Consider the following 15678-nt stretch of genomic DNA (forward strand, 5'->3'; position numbering starts at 1 on the left):
TCCACTGTATATGTTACTTTTTTGGTTATACCCTACTTGGTACAGTTACCAAATTTGAAGATTTACTTTATTTCATCACCTCAGTCTTTATTTCTAATAATTTCTATTCACTTCACTACCCCTATTCTCTCAGTTTCCTTATTATGGAAATCTTCCTTGACATTTGTTAGTAATCTATTCCTTTATTCCTCAGACCTCTTAACCTCACTTCCTTATTTGTCATTTTTTTTTTTGTTCTGTGTTCATGGTAGTTCTAGCCACAGCTGTATCTATTTTGCTGGCAAATACATCATTATGTTTTGATTATATACATATGCTGTTATAATAATGTAGTGATATATATATTATGCATATATGGTACAAATATATAGTATTGCTATAATACTGATGTCACATATAGTATGCATGTTATGCATTTGCATATACATGTATCTGTATATATAATATCTAATAAAATGAAGAATATTATTTTTACTTTCCCCCCATTTTTTATTATACATTTAATGATTTAAATTCATTTTTATGCTTTCAGGTATTTTAAACTAACATATTATTGTCTAGCACCTTGAAGTCTGGTCAGTACTTATGGTTTTCTTTGCTCTGCCAACATGCAATTATAGTACATAATAATATTAATAGAGTGGTATTACCTTGTTTTTATTGAGCACCTACCTATTCTATGCAAGGTATCTTTCTAAATGCTTTAAATGCGTTTCTTCTTTCAATTCTTACAACTCTGTGTGGTAGCTCTTAGGATCCAATTTATAAATGAAGAAACTAAAGTTAAGGAGACCCATACAGCTGATAAATAGCTGTGAAATGAAATATACCTTCAAAGTCCAAAGTCTTTACTCTAAATCAGTGTGCAATTGTCTCTCCTAATAAATGTATATATGTAGATTTTATTAATTAATTTAATAGTCATTTTCTTTTTTTTCTTAATGTTTTATTTCTGAGACAGAGAGGGAGAGACAGCGTGAGCAGGGGAGGGTCAGAGAGAGTGGGAGATACAGAATCTAAAACAGGCTCTAGCTGTCAGCACAGAGCCCGACGCGGGGCTTGAACCCACGAACCGTGAGATCATGACCTGAGCTGAAGTTGGACGCTTAACTTACTGAGCCACCCAGGCGCCCCAATAGTCATTTTCTTGACTGTTAAGGATGAATCCATTAATCAAAAATACCATCAGCCACACCAGATAAAGCCTCTCTCTCTCTCTTGCTGCGTATATGTTAATAACGTATACAGAAATTGTGTATAACAAATCGTGAAAACATTAGGTTCTATTCCTTTGATTCTAAGCTGACTAGCACCAGAGGAAACATTGTGTACACCAAGGAATAAGGTCCAATTATGTGGTATTTCTATTTAATTTACTGTATAAAATTGTATGTAGACATCAGATATCAGATTTAAATACAATTTGAATTATACCCTGATGAAAATGTTCATATGTTTGTGAATTTTCTTCATTTTTAGATGAAGTTTTTGGAATAATCCAATAGAGCAAGATATTAGCCATATATAAGTCATTGTTATGGTTGCAATGTACTGTTTAATAATGATGACTTTGGGGAGAATCTGAATTGCAACACATATAATTCATGAAAATTAACCCATAGAAATATATGTCTCAAAGAGAAAATTCACATGAACTTAAATTCATTGTTTCGTAATCCATAATTTTCACCTTCTCCACTAAGTGAATATAAGATAAATAGAAGAAAATTAAAGTATATCTTGATTCCAGAAGAAACCAGGAAAGTATCCTTAGCTGTCTGAATTCATTCTTGAATAAAATCATGGTTATGGGTTTTTAAAATTTTAGAAAAATAACTGGAAGCTGTAAACATTGAGGCCATTTGTTTTATGAGAAATTTAAAAAATACATGACTATGACTCATTTGCCTCCCTTTCATTACTAAGGGAAAATCTTTTGGTTGTATTAGCTCACAATTTGAAGTTTAAATAACTCCAAAGAAGCTTTACGTGATAGGCACCAGAGAAGGCATATGACTTGAAGTGTCTCAGAGAGTGCTCTGTGACATGAACACAAGTTTGGTCCTATGAATGCAAGAAAACAGACAGCCGAGCTTCTTTAATAACTAACCATCATGTGTGATTGGACTTATGCATTTTTCATAGAAACTCACTGATGACAACGCCAAAAGTGACAGGGATGATCTGAGGACTAGCTGAAAAAATTTGATACTTAATGCTCATGTCATTTGTCTGAAGGGGAAGTTGAGAAGTTGAGGCCATCTGTTAGAGATTTATATGTTATTACATTTTCACTATACATAAACAGACTAAGGATGACCTTAAGACCATTTGGCAACTAAATTCACTAGGGCTGGTTACACAGCTAGGAAACATGAAGGCAGAGATCCAAACACTGACGTATCTGAGTGTTTCTGGGCTCTTTGTCAGACACAGGTGGATGTTTAACCCGCATCTATCCACTAACTTGTTCTTGCTGACAGAGCAGCAATTGCATATAGTTGATTATCTCCCATCCTCTAAGTCCATTATGGTAATTACATTCTTCTAGCTTGTGTTTTATTTAGGCATGTTTATGTCACTAAATAGTGTCCAATGGAACCCAAAGTAAGTTTTCTGGAAGCTTCTAGGAAGAGATTTTTCTCTCTGATAGAATGCAGCCATTCACATCAAAAATAAAATACTTTTCTTCATAATTGGATGTTATATGGTGTATATAAGTTACCTTAAATAATTAAAATTATCCTGTGACCGTGGACATAGATTACAGCCAGTTGGGTTCTTAATGATATCACTGTGACAGAAAATTATTCACTTAAGGCCCACCTATCTCAAGTTATGTAAACAAATCAATCCATCAGACTTAAAGTGATTTTTAATTGAATATTGTGGTACTGACAGTCTAAAACAAGAGTGAGCAAACTTTTTTGTATTAAAGACCATGTAATAAATATTTTAGCTTTTGAGGCCCCATATAGTCTCTGCCACAACTGCTATACTACACTGTAATGCAAAAGCACTATAGACAATATGTAAATGAATGGGCATGGCTCTGTTTCAATAAAACTTTATTTATAAAAAAAAAAGAAAGAGACCAGCATATTTTGCCTGGGGGCTTTAGTTTGATGAACCCATGTTGAATGTGCTAAATGTTACACAGTTTAAAAATATCACCATACATCTGTTTTTTCAAATATCTGCGGTTTAAGAAACTTTTTCACAGATACAAGTGTATGTATAAATGGTGTGGAAGTTATCTCTTACATTGAAGCTAATCATAGTTACCTGACCTTGCACACAAGAGTAGATTCATACCAAACATCCTATGGAATGAGCATAAAGGCCATGGATTTTCTAACTAAATATAAACTTTTGTCATTCTCCTATTAAAACGATTGATGGATACATGGGTATATTAAGACTTTGCATGTTTCTCTTTTCTGAAGCTGATGAAAATATCTTCATTGCACATAACAAGAAAAGAAAAGAAAACATTATGCATTCTTTGGTTACCAAAAGAGGACAGTTTTCACTGACACCATCAACATTGGTTCAAAAGAAGTCAGCAAGTGGAGCTCTGAATTGCTGTTTTGCCACAAGCATTTTATTGCTCTTTCCCCCATTATAAAAATGGCAAAGTGTTTGAAAATGAAAATTTTTCCTCAGGGACAAATTCATAAAGATTTATTATCTTGCCTCAAAAGGATGGGATTGAGCCATTTTTACAGCCAAAAGTTACTTTTATTTTCATCATTGGAAGTATTTCTCTGCAGAATCTTACAGTGTGCAAAAAGATCATTTTGATAAGCACTTCTGCCACTGATGTAGCCACCAACAAGCCATTAGCGATATTAGCCAAATGCTTTGATAGCATTCCAGTAATTCCCAGCCATTTGCGTGAAACATTTAAAAATACAGAGTCCTGGGCCTTCCTTCAATAATACTGAGCTGTGCTTTCCAGACAAGGCGTCTGAATAGCCATACATTGTAAACTATCCTTCCAGTGTTCAGAACCATTGCGAAAAGAGAAAGAAAAAAACAAGCAATTTCCTTGATAACATGCAATTTTAAAAAGTCAATGTCTAAACAATGGTTATTTATCAGCTCATAAATAATGCTGCATGTCTAGAAAATATGCAAAAATACACACCTTTATAACATTCATCAGACTCTCAAAGGCAGCATCTGAAACTGATGGCATTGGTGCTGTCAGACCTTTGTGAGATCTGCCCTTGAATCATTCATTCCCTTAGGCTATCTAACCTAGTGCTGATTTCATCTTGTTCTGGGAAGGCTAGTGTCAGAACAATGTTTTGTTTCCCATGCTGGGTCATTTAGGGCTACTTTTAGGAAGGAGGAAATTGAGCATTTCCAGAAAGTACCCCCACCACACAAGTACACACTGCCAACAATAAACAAAATGCTTTGCCAACTGCCTATCATGTCTAAATTATCATTAGAATATTTTTTAATGCTGTTGATAAATTTGGGCTATAAAGGTTTCCTCTTAGAAGACAAGAATGTCCATAATATAAAACTCTGTTAAAACCCAAGGCATCCCATATAGAAGGTGCCTAACCCAATGGTGAGACTCACATGCAAGGCTATGTTATATATGTATCAGACACACGTAAAGTAGTAGTTTATGTTTAGCAGAATCATCTAACTTTTTCACAAATATAAGGGTAATGTGTGAACTGGTAAGCTTCAAGTGTTTAATTAGTTGCCTGTTGCCATGGCTGCCTAACTAAGAGCTGCTGGATATTATTCTAACAAATCTGGATAAAATAGCAATTGAAATTGAAACTGAGCGTAATCATATTAGCCCCAGTAAGACTATGCCATACACTTACGAAATGATGAGAGATTATTTTTGGAAGAAGCGAATGACTCCACATTACTAACTTCATTGGCTGTTGATCAGTCCTTACATTATTTGGTCTTTCTGTACAGCATTTCACATTGAAAACCACAGTATTGTAACACTCTGCCTTCACTTTTCATATACTCATCTTTATCTTTTTTTGCCTCTTTTCACTTCTCTGTCTCCTTTAAAGAAAAACTTCCTCCAAACAACACTTAAATGTTAAAGTTCTATGCATGAGATAATCTTCTTTTCTACTTATACGCTTACTACCCAGAGAACCTCACCATTTTGTAATTGTTCAGTTTTTATCAGTGTACTAATGATCTCCCAAATACATATAGAAATTACATGTTTCTTGAGCTCTAGACTATTATAGACAACTTGTTCCATTGTATCTTCACGTATAAGTCTTTTAGACATCTTGAACACATATCACAAAGTAAACCCATCATCTCTTCCCCAAAACTACTCCTCCTTCAGCATCTCTACACTGAATAAGTGTCACCACGGTCCACCTAACCACTCCAGCCAGAATCCTATGCGTGGCTTTCAATTGCTCCTTCTTTTCATCTTTAATAATTAACTCATATCTTACTTTCTTCTGTCGCTCCCTTCATTATTGTGTGATTATAGTTCAAACCACCATCTTTCCGACTTGGATCATTGCAATAGCCTTCCAGTAATCTTTCCATTCTTGTTCATCTCTAATCTCTGTTAAGTAGCTGGGGTGTGGAATTGGTCACGCTCATCACCACTTTAAAGCTTTTAAATGGACTCCCATTCTCAAAATATTTACCATAGTTTGTTTGATTATTTATGTAAAATTATATATTTATTTTGAGTGGGAGAGAGAATCCCAAGCAGCCTCCGTGCTGTCAACACAGAACTGGATGTGTGGCTCAATTATGAACCATGAGATCATGACCTGAGCTGAAACCAAGAGTCAGATGCTTAACCATTTGTGCCACCCAGGTGCCCCTTTTTACAAAAGTTTAAAAGAAATGACATTTTTAAATTCCTGCTTTCCTTTAAAGCAGTAAGGTTTGCATTCTTCTCCAGCTGCCTCAGCTGCAGCTACCCTGTATTCTTTCGGTACTTCCTCCATGACCACACAAGGTGTGTTTTTCTGCCTGTATCATTTTCCCCTCAATGTTTCTCTTTCAGAGCTCTATTTTTTCATTCTTAGGTTTCCAACTTCAATCTCATATTCTTCAGGGGAATACTCCTTGTCTTCCCAGAGGAGCTTAGATGCTTCTGTTTTTTTCCTCCCAGAACATTATTTACTATCCTTTTTGTTATATTATGTATGTATTTACTGGTAAATATTCCAGTACACCAGTGGATATCAATGATACCCCATTGAATTCATTTTTTTTTAAAAGTAGTGGGCTCTGTGAGTGTCAGGAACAGGTTTGCCTTGTTCTCTGCATTGTTTCTAGGGTCTATCATTATCCTCAGCTCAAATTAATATTTTTGACTAGATGAATAATTGAAAAATTGATGTTTCAATATTCACTGGTTTATGTTTACAGGACAAGTATTTATGCTTTTTGATCCAGTATTGGTAATAAAAAGAAGGTTATGAGCATATTGACTCTTATAGGACACCACTGTCAGTAACCTTTCTCAGTTAACAACTTATGAGAGATTATTTTGTGTTTGGAGAATATGATGAAGAAAGAAGACCTGAGAAAGACTTAAAGGGGAGATGTGGGAGGATAATAGATGAATAATCTTCTATATGATCATCAGTGAATGCCAGTTAGTTTACTTTTTCCAATTCATGTTTCACATTATACACACAATGTGTGCGTGCATGTGTGTGTGTGTGTGTGTGTGTGTGTGTGTGTGAAATCTGCATCAGACATAACACTATGGTCAAATCAACTATATTCTTTAGAAACCTATTTACTTTTTCTTAAATAAAATTAGGTGTAATATTACTACTTAAAACAGGTTTATTCATCATGGTGAGAGTTGACACCTGTTGTTACTGACTATAGAGAAAAAGCTTTCAGTTTTTCTCCAGTGAGGATGACATTAGCTGTGGGTGTTTTTGTGTAAGGGCTTATGATGTTGTATATGTTCCATATATCCCTACTTTGTTGAGGGTTTTTATCAAGAATGGATGCTGTGTTAACTAACACAGTACTAGAAGTCTTAGTCTCAGCAATTAGACAACAGAAAGAAATAAAAGGCACTTAAATCAGCATGGAAGATGTCAAACATTCACTATTTGCAGAGGATATGATACATAGAATGTAAAAAACCTGAAAGACTCCACCAAATATTGCTAGAACTTACACATGATCTCAGCAAAGTCCCAGAATATAAAATCAATGTAGAGAAATTTGTTGCATTTGTATACACCAATAATGGAGCAGCAGAAAGAGAAATCAAGGAATCAACCCCATTTACAATTGCACCAAAAATCATAAGATATCTAAGAATAAACCTAACTAAAGAGGTAAAAACATCTGTGCTCTGGAAACTACAAAGCACTTATGAAGGAAATTGAAGAGGACACTAGGAAATGGAAAGACATACCATGCTCAAGGATTGGAAGAACATTGTTAAAGTATCTATGCTATCCCAAGCAATATACATGGTTAATGTAATCAATTATCAAAATACCACCAGCAGTTTTCATAGAGCTAGAACAAATAATCCTAAAAATTTGTATGGAACACAAAAGGTGCTGAATAACCAAAGCAACTCTGAAAAAAATAAAACAAAGCTGGAGGCACCACGCTTCCAGATTTAAAGCTATGTTGCAAAGTTGTAATCAACTCAGTATGGTACTGGCACAAAAACAGACCTATAGATCAGTGGAAGAGAATAGAAAACCCAGGAATGGACCCACAACTATATGGTAGCTAATCTTAGACAAAGCAGGAAAGAATATCCAATAGAAAAAAGATAGTCTCTTCAACAAATGGCATTGGGAAAATGGGGCAGCAATATGCAGAAGAATGAAACTGGACTTCTTTCTTATACCATACACAAAAACAAATTCAAAATGGATGAAAGATTTAATGTGAGACAGGAAATATCAAAATCCTACAGGAGAAAACAGGCAGCAACCTCTTTACCATCAGCTGGAGCAACTTCTTACTAGACGTGTTGCTGGAGGCAAGGGAAATAAGCAAAAATGAACTATTGGGATAGTTCATTTTTCAATAAACTCATTTTTTGAAGTTCATTTTCAATGAACTTCATTTTTCAACTCAAGATAAAAAGCTTCTGCACAGGAAGAAAACAATTAACAAAACTAAAAGGCAGCCTACAGAGTGGGAGAAGAGACTTGAGCTGAAATCAAGAGTCAGACGCTCAACTGGCGGAACCACCCAGGTGCTCCAGAGGCTTTGAAGGTAGAAAACAAACTGAGGATTGGTGGAAGGAAGTGGGAAAGGGACAGGCTAGATGCGCGAATGATGGATATTATGGAAGGCAGTTATGATGAGCACTGGTTGTTGTATATAAGTGATGAATCACTGAATCCTACTTGTGAAATCAATCGTGCACTGTATGTTAACTAACCAGAATTTAAATTAAAAAAATTGAAAAGAAAAAAAATATAGGTTTGTTTGATTAGGTGAAATAATTCATATAGTGCATAACATGAAGTATGGAAAATTATAAGCATAAATAGATACTGTTTCAATAAATAGGATAATGTTAAAAACAAAAATGTAGGCTCCAAATACTTTACTAATTCTTATTCAGAGCTAGTATATTTAATAATAAACCATTTCAGAAAATGGTTTATTTGGAGCTCTCTTTATAGTGTCTGTAGTAAGTAATGTAACTGGAAGTCAGAATTTTCTACATAAATCACTGGATAGTGAAAATTGTTTAGTCTACTACATTTCTGTGGTCTCTACTCATATTTATCAATGATACCCATTGAATTAATTCCTCTAGGTATTTCATGGAGAATGAATATAATGTTATGCTTTTAATAAATATAGAACATGTTTTATTAGAGAAAACTTTAAGATTAAGCTGATTGAGAACATATCAACTATGTGTTATGTGTGTACTAACAGAATTACTACCACAGGTATCTACTCTGCTAATTCTCACCAACTTAATTTCAAATCTTTAGTTGTATCAAATTCTGCGTGATTAAGAGGGATAAACTCAAACCTGAAAGCAAAATTGGAGTAGCTGGCAAACGTATTGCCATTTAGATCTAAAAGGTGATTCTCAATAACACAAATCTATTTTGAGCAATCTTTTTGTGAGAACTCATAAAAAAGACCTTTGCCCTTTTATTCACCCCTAAGCCTTTGGGTACAAGGCTCACAGCTTTTTTTTAAGCTCTGTTTTTGAAATAGATGGGTTTTGAATATTTCTACTACCAAATGTATTTTTATTCAGAGAACTTTTAAATTTGTCTGTTTATACTAGTGTCTTGTCATCAAAGGACATGGGCTGTCAACACTCTTCTGACTATCAGAACCTTGCTGTGGAAGCCTTCTGTGGTGCTTCTTCACTTGAGCTAAATACAAAGATGGATTGGATGCTTTTTTGGGCTCCAAGTGTTAATTGCATCCTAATAAAATCATCTAGTTAAACCGTCTGCTTTGTGGTGCAGTGTCATAGAGAAGGGATTTCTAAAGGAAACCTGCTAAGTTGATTGTGCTTCTAGATAATTAATTGAAACTAGAAAGGCAAGCAAAAAATGAGAATTCTATAATGTTGGCTTTCACCTCTTATTCATAACAAAGTGTCTAAGATTACTTGCTACAGAGCGAATTCTCCCTTGGCTGAATGTTTGCCATTTTATTCAACTTAGCAGCTATTGCCTTTGCAGTTGACAAATTTCAAGGAGTGAGGGATGAGGTTAGAAAAATCACTAATTGAGTTACACTAATTGATAACATGTCTATAAAAAAGTGGCTCTTATCAAGTATCAGGTTATCAGTGGTTTATTGTGCCTGTTTCTGTGATTGCTGTACTTTTTTTAGTTGTTGGAGTCCCATTTGTATGCATCTTCCAGAGATTATTTTGTTTCATATTTATTTTTTGGAAACAGATGATCAATGTGCTATTTTTTAAAAATCAATGTTAATATGTCATCAGCATTTTGTGCCTTAATTCCTAATATTCTGATATTGATTTTGTCTTTTTCTTTTGATCCTAGTTACAAATTGAAATTATACTTTTCTCTCTCTTAAGTTTTTTTAAAATGATTTGTTCTATTAGCAATGGATCATATTCAAGAATAAACCTTTCTTCAGTCCTGTAGTATGCCTCTCACTTGTTTTTCTCTGATGTGATGTAGTCTCTGAAACATTGCTGTCTTGCTCTGAGAGGGTGACATTAAAGCATGTTTTTGAAGATAATAGCCTATTAATAACAATTCACCACACTTCTTATTCTAATTACACTCTTCTGCATTCACATGATATCAGTGTAAATTCAGACCATATACCTATATATACTTTACAATTCATATTCTATCTCAAGTAGAAAAGTACAATGGATCGAATTGTGTCCCTCCAAGTTTTATTTGTTGAAGCACTAACATTCAGTGTTATGGCATTTGGAACTGGGTCTTTTGAGAGAGATTATGTTTAGATGAGGTCATGACAATGGGCCATCATGACGGAACTGGTACTTTATAAGAAGAAATACCAGGGATCTCGTTCTTTCTTTCCTTCTTTACCATGTGAGGACAAAAGGAGAAAGCCTATCTATATAAGCCAGGAAGAGAGCTCTCACTAGAACTGAACCAAGCATGCACCCTGCTTTTCAGCCTCTAAAACTGTGAAAAATAAGTTTCTGTCATTTAAGCCAGCCAGTCTATGGTGTTCTGTTATGGCATCCTGAGCTAATTAATACTAAATGCATTGTCCTCAATAGGATTGTTTAAACAGCAAAAAAAGAAAGGAACACCTAGGTGGCTCACTCAGTTGAGCATCTGACTTGGGCTCAGGTAATGCTCTCACAGTTCATGAGTTCAAGTCCCACATCAGGCTCGCTGCTATCAGCACAAAGCCCACTTGGGATCCTCTGTCCCCTTGTCTCTGCCTTTCCTCCGTTCATGCTCTCTTTCAAAAGTAAATAAACATTTAAAAAATGAGAAAGATAAACCTACAAGGAAATGATACATGAATTCCCCTCTTACTTTGTTTCTTATGCACATCAACTACCCCAGTTAGATACATGATAGACAGACAGACAGATATATATCTATCTATCTATCTGTATATGTATATGTATATATATGTGTATATATATGTATATATATATACATATACAGGATAGATAAAAATGTAATTTAAATGCTTTCAGATGTAAGAATGAATTTGACATATACAGGCATAGAATACTATTATTCTGGTTGATCATCCACCATTTTTTGCAACAAATTTTGCTATTTACTTTTAATATAATTTCCTCTATAATTTTGTATACAATGCTATTTTAATAAATTTTAGTATATTCTTCAGTTGTTGTAATCTTGCTTTACTACCTTCATCCATATTAACCAAGACTTGCATCATGCTTCTCAATAATTTCTCTATAAAAGGGTTGCCAACATAAAACATAGCCCCAAAGCTATTCAATTTATATAAAGTAACTTTCTCAGAAACCCAAGTTAACAAATATCTAAGTGAGATGTTTACTGGAGAGATGAGACCCCTGTTTACCCCTCATTTTTCTAGAAGCTTCACATTTAATTCTACACACAAATCAATCTTGATAATTCATTTGGCAATCCAGTAGTCTATATTCTCCTATTAACAGAGAAGAGCAAATCTCATCTTTTTTGTATCCCCAGTTTGGCCTATAACTGGTACTGAATTACTATGTTAGAAATACCCCCTTACCTTAAATAGCCTAAAAGAGTTAAAGAAATAGATAGGAACTAATAAGATATTTATAATAAGAACTAATAAATAGGAACTAATAAAATATTTGCAGGCTTCTCTGGGTCCTATTTCCTTTGCCTACTTTTTAGAAAAAACGATCATTCACTGTGATGCCTCTGAGAGTTAATTGCATTGTAGCCATTATCTACTTTAGGGCCAAGAAAACAAAGCAGTGGTACTTCAGTTTTTGAGTTGAAGATGAGAAATTAGACATACAGTAGGTACCATATTTATAAAGTTACTTGGTAAATAAGCAGACAAGAGGGGGTGCTTTAACCTGAAATGTCATTGTCTTTCCATAAGTAATAATAATTATTCTTGGTTTCAGTACTTCTATCACCATTGTATAAGATGTTAATGCTAGGGAACATTGGCTGAAGGATATGTGAGCCACACTGAACTATTCTGCAACTTTTCTATGAGTCTAAACTTATTTCAAAATAAAAGTTAAAAAATAATAAAACGATAATAACAGACATTTAGATAACATTTAACATGTTCTAAGGTTACTTTTCTAAATACTATGACTATATTAACTAATCACACAGAGATAAGTCTCAGATTCAAAGCTTCAGATTTCAAAGTCTAAGGTAACTCATGTAAGATATCATCACTGTTAAAACATAAAACGGTGCTTTTAAACATTCTGATACATAAAGATAATATTTGTGGTCAATTTGTACCAAAGGAAATGAGAAATACATATATATTTATATTGACATATTTATCTCATATCACACATAAGAAAATAATATAGAGATATATAGATTTTTTATGACGTTGCTAAATTGCGAAATTTGAAAAGATAATGTAATAAGGTAATTATGGGATTGACAGCTATATAAGAAAAAGACTAAACGTCAAAACCAGAAGTTAAAACATGACAATAAAATTCATTTTTTTTCCCTCCTCAGCATATGAAAGGAACTTCAGGAAACTGGTTAGGGGATGACAATGTTAAATATAACAGATACTTCATCCTCTTAACATTGTCCTGCTTGACTGATATTTCTTTGAATTTGGTCATTTTTCCTATTCTCCATTTTTTAAAAATTTCTTAAATAGTATGGATAGGGAAAGCCTAATCAAATTTAAAGTGCCATATATGACCATTTCCTAGATTAATCAAATAATTAATAGATTGGTTTGGTGTATCATTCATGTAAACCTCGTGCAGTTATAGTTGTACATAAACAACAGGGCACTCTGAATCATGACTGAGTTTCAAAGTGTCTACACATCTCCAAAGGCAAGGAAAATAAAAGCAAAAATGAACCATTGGGACCTCACCAAGATAAAAACTTCCTACACAGCAAGGGAAACAATCAACAAAACTCAAAGGCAAGTGACAGCATGGGAGAAGAAATTTCCAAATGACATATTGGATAAAGGGTTAGTATCCAAAATCTATAAAGAATTTACTAAAATCAACACTCTAAAAACAAATAATCCAGTGAAGATATGGGCAGAAGACATGAATAGATACTTCTCCAAAGGAGACATGCAGCTGGCCGACAGACACATGAAAAGATGCTCAACATTGCTTATCATCAGGGAAACACAAATCAAAACCACACTGAGATACCACCTCACGTGTTCAGAGCGGCTAAAATTAACAACTTGGGAAACAGCAGATGTTGGTGAGGTTGTGGAGAAATGGGAACCCTCTTGCACTGTTGATGGCAATGCAAACTGGTGCAGCCACTATAGAAAACAGTGTGAAGAAAAAAATTAAAAATAGAATTACCCTGTAACCCAACAATAGCATTACTAGGAATTTATCCAAAAGATATAGGAGTGCTGATTCATAGGGGCACTTGTAGCCCAATGTTTATAGCAGCTCTTTCAACAATAGCCAAAATAAGGAAAGAGCCCAAATGTCAATCAACTGATGAGTGAATAAAGAAGATGGGGTTTATATATACAATGGATTACTACATGGCAATGAGAAGGAATGAAAACTTGCCATTTGCAACAGTGTGGACAGAATTGGAGGGTATAATGCTGAGTGAAATAAGTCGGTCAGAGAAAGACAGATATCATATGCTTTCACTCACATGGAATTTGAGAAACTTACCAGAAGACCATGGGGGAAGGGAAGGGGAAAAAATAGTTTCAAACAGAGAGGAAAGCAAACCCATCAGAGACTCTTAAATACAGAGAACAAATTGAGAGTTAACAGGGGGGAAAGTGGGAGGGAAAGTGGGTGATGGGCATTGAGGAGGACCCTTTTTGGGATGAGTACTAGGTGCTATATGTAAATGATGAATAATAGGAATCTACTCCTGAAACCAAGAGCACACTGTATACACTGTATGTAGCTTACTTGACAATAAATTATATTTAGAAAAAATAATAAAATAAATAAAATAGTTTTTTCTGTTTGAAAAGATTTGATTATTGAAAGAGAAGTTTACATGATGCTTAAGCCTCTTAGCATCTGAAGGTAATGAACATTTAGTTGCCTAAAGAAGATCAAGAAAGTATTTCATTCAAACAATAAAAGCACTTAAATTAGAAATTAATACATCTACCAACTCATTGGCATACTGTGTACCCAATTATATAAGCATTTTAAAATATCATATGACAAAGTCAAGTATATGAAAAATAACTCCTACTTTTCAGTAATCCAGTTTAAGATCTGATCACTGAATCCATAGGATTATAACCTTAGTCATTCTTGGTTTTCATTTTTCTCTTTTCTTGGGTCATACCAGAGATATAGAATCCTAAACAATACTAAAGTAGAGGGGAGACATAGACCAGAAGGATGCTGACATCTGGATGCTGACATGAGCTAGCTGTTAACATATATCATTACAAGACATCCTCTATCCTTACACCAGAAGTATTCAGTTCCTTAGTGGCTTTACTATCATGTGTGCTTAAAGATCTATGATCCAGTTTTCTTAGAACAATAAGTGTGCAGCCATTGCTTTTCCCCCTGTTCTTGGGGAACTGCACTAAAACTATCTCAAATTGCCCCAGCAGTTCAAGACCTCTCTTTATTCTGAATAGCCACAATACATTTCTTTAGGGCTTTATAGAGAATCTTTCTCTCAGCCTGCTATTTTTCATGCTAAATTTCCTCCACACATCCTACTTCATGTGTATATTCTCAGCTAACTGAAGAAATTCCACTAAGAGCTCAGATTTGGAAGATGGCATGCTCAGGTGAAAAGTTATTGAGAATTTCAGGTTTTTGACTATTGCTATTGGCTTTGCTTCATATATTCTTGAGAGCCTGCCATGTATCTTTCCTAAGGAAGGATAAAGTCCAGAGAGAGAAAGAGAGAGAGAGAGAAAGCATGCAAGTTCATACTTTAAAATACTTTGAATGCTATCATTCACTTGTGGGCATTTACCAAATACAAGATATTCATTTAAATAAACTGTGTAAAAAGAAGAAAGCAAATTAGGGCCAGAATAGTATGGGTTAACCAAGTACATCAAAGCTTGGATTCTTTTTATTGCTAAATTATATTGCATATGCAGATCCTGAGGAAACTCAAATGGTGATATTAATAGTCCCTTCTTCCTCTGAAGTACAACTAAGGCAGCACAGGCATCATTATGTTCTCTTGCAATGAGCAAGAGAAAATTCAGAGAATTTTCATGGAGTCTTAGCATTCTTTTTCTCTCTTAGTTCTGCATTTTTAAAGCACTCAATATGCAATGGTCACTTTTTCTAAAACAATGTCATGAAAAGAATGGCATCAACTGTCCTGATAAAATTCTCTGTGCCTTTTCTGCACTTCCATAATATGCAATTTTATAATCCTTTTGGAAGAAAACCTCAAGGTTTACAAGCTCGGAGATTTGAAATGTTCAGAATAGAATGTAAAGTGCTTATAGATATAGTTGTTTATGTTTGTGAGGACTTCAAGGCTATTTGTTCAGTAAAATAGTTTATGAGCCAATGGT

This window comes from Hyaena hyaena, unplaced genomic scaffold (assembly GCF_003009895.1).
Source record: "Hyaena hyaena isolate Hyena2069 unplaced genomic scaffold, ASM300989v1 scaffold_225, whole genome shotgun sequence".
NCBI lineage: Eukaryota > Metazoa > Chordata > Mammalia > Carnivora > Hyaenidae > Hyaena > Hyaena hyaena.